Here is a 2,973-nt window from a genome sequence, read left to right on the forward strand (position 1 = left end):
ATTACAGAATATTCAGTCTACCTTAAATCCTTCCTATGTTTTCAGTTTTATAAGCTAGTCTTTCCCTCTCCCACAATTATTGTTCTTAACGGTTGTTTGGTATTGCTGAACACTATCCAGAGATTACCCCTTTGAACTCCTGGAGGTGACTGTATGAACTGATTACGATGTAAAACTTGGAAAGTGCTTTGGGATCCTTCTGGATGAAATATGCTGTGTGGATAGGTCATCATCATGATTCTTTTGGATTGTTTATAATCCATGACACTAATCAATTGTGTCCTAAATAAGACCTCATAAAATTAGACTTTTTTCTTGCATACCACTTATTCAATCTGCTTTCAGCTCCCTGGCTTTGGCCATTGTGCAATCAGTTCAAAATAAATGACAGCTACTCAGTTTAATGAGGGGAAACCTAAACAGCAGTGCAATGACCCTTATGCACTGGTAACAAAGCCAAAGTCAGTGGCCTTTTATTAAGAATGAACATGCAAGTCTTGTGGTGCAGGCAGCAGCTTTTCAAATGCTTTCTGGTTTTTATACATAGTTAAATTAAGCTGCTTGCTGTATCTATCTTGATTTAACTGCCAGACATTATTTAAAATTTGTAGTAAACCAAGAACATATACTACGAATCTGTGCCCCCTTGAACTTCATGACTGTCACTATGCTGTGCATGTTGACCACTTGGTACTTCTCAGACAGGGAGAACAATATAGATCTTCAAGCTCCAAAAGCACATGCCACTAGCTCTTCAGCCACAGGAGAATCTGTTAGCCTACCTGCTATCAGCATAGGGCCTATGACACATGGAGTAGTTCTTTTTCTATCCAGTAGAAAAACTGGAGATGGGGGAGGGCAGAGAGCCACACGCCCGTACCCCCGTTCATTGCATTACATTTATTACCACTTGGATTTTTTTATCCCGTGTAATTGGTTAAAATTTAGTCACATGACCAAAAGTAGACCTGTGCCTAAGAAGCCAATCATCGTAGTTGACAACTATCAATGACACTGAAACCACAGGCCAATAAACATGAACAGCTTCCATGTTTCTCCCATAAGAGGAACCAACCAACTTCCTCCTTCTGTATCTCCTACTGGGGTAAGGAGACTTATGGCGCCTGAAACAGCTCCACTCACATGAGGTGGGGGGGAACGTGGTTCTAAGGTTAGCTGTTTTTCTGTGGCAAAGTCTCTAGTAACTAGAGTTGGGCAGGAACCAAAATACCAGATCTAAACACGCCAGACCGTGTTGCCATTCAGAGTTTGAACTCGCATGTGCATTTCATGACTAGTCTCCTTGATATCTTATAAAGATTCAAAGCCAAACTCCAGATCTGGGCTACGTTCAAACTTTGTGAGGCTCAAATTCACACTCCAGGGCTGAATGTTGCAGCTCAGGGCCCATCTCTATTTTACCCACAGAGACCACAGTGTGTAAAAGTTTCTCTGCAGATATATTTATATGCTGAAGACCTCAAGCACAGAAAGTATATCGCAACCAAAGAAACTCTTTAAGGACAACAAACAAATACAGACTCTCCCCAGAGGCAGCAGCAAAACTGCCTCAGGTAACAAGGATTCCTTTGATTGTGCATATTTCCTCCACCTTCCAGCAATATTTCACCATCTCAGGAACTCTTTCTACCCAGGGCAATATTTTGCTGCTATAGTTCTCTGAGCCAGTCAATATATGTATAATACACTGATCAGAATATTTACAGTAGTATACAGAAATGACTATTTATTAGTAAAGTTTTACTAGTAAAGTTTTTGTTCATTTGTTTTACCTTTACTCTGGTAATTTAGAAATAGATTGTAGCATTTAGTTATCCCCGTCAGTAGGGGGTGATTTGGCGCTGAACTGCCACAAGGACGGGAGTGCTTTGTACGGGATTATGGCTCAAGGAGGCACGTTCCATCCCCGACTCCAAGGATGCCAGCACAAGACCACATGCTGCATCTTTCCTGAGGACTAAATTAATGGGACTACTCACATGTGTAGTGTTACGCACATGCATGAGCGTTTACAGGATTGGGAAGTAAATTGTTCTTTTGTCTTATTGCTTACTAGGAAGAGTAGAGGAAAAATATGAGAAAGGGGGGGAAATTACTGAGGGTAAAGAATGGAGTTGTCCAGAAGACGACAATTCTGTTTTGTGACCATTTTCAAGGTTTCAATATTTTTGTTCCACATCGGAAGGTTGCAAATGTTTTTGAACAATGGAAATTTTATCAAAATGGCTGTTTTCAGAACAAAACGCTCAGATTTTCAATTTGGGTGAAATCTCTTTGCTTGGTCAGAAATGACCCGAGAAAACCTTCTTGGCGATAACTCAGTTGAAACCGATCCATCTCCACGAAACATTTTGGCTTTCATGAAACCATATTTCATTTTGTCAAATGTTCTGCCCAGCTCTAGTGAAGAACAAGAAAACTGGGGATCCCATGACTAAAGTTTTTTTATTTTTTTTTAAACTCTTTCTTGTGTATGGTATGAAATATGGTGTCCTCAGCTGTGATTTATCTCTAAATCTTATATCCAAACAATTAGGTGGACCTTTAAGTGGATAATTTTTAGCAATAATTTATATGACAAATTTAGGCTCTCTTTCAGCTCCCAAATGATCTGCAAACTGGTATGATCTTTACTAAATGATTTGCTATTTGTAATTCAATTAATTTTACATGAATAATTTTCAACCAATTGATCATGAATGGTATTTTTTTTCCTCCTGATTTGCTGTTCATGTATGATTGACCTAAATCGCATGTATTATTGTTGTTTCCTGGTTGGATTACCTAACTCTATAAACAGGAGGAATTCCTAAAGAAATCATTGGGGGTTCTGGGAGAAGGTGGAAAGCATTCTAAGACAATTGTAGAAAGTCTTCCAAATTTTAGAACATTTAAAACTCTCTCATTTGCTCTTTTGTACAAGAATATTCAATATAAATGCACCCCAAATTT

The sequence above is a fragment of the Chelonia mydas genome, chromosome 4 (assembly GCF_015237465.2).
Source record: "Chelonia mydas isolate rCheMyd1 chromosome 4, rCheMyd1.pri.v2, whole genome shotgun sequence".
Classification (NCBI taxonomy): domain Eukaryota; kingdom Metazoa; phylum Chordata; order Testudines; family Cheloniidae; genus Chelonia; species Chelonia mydas.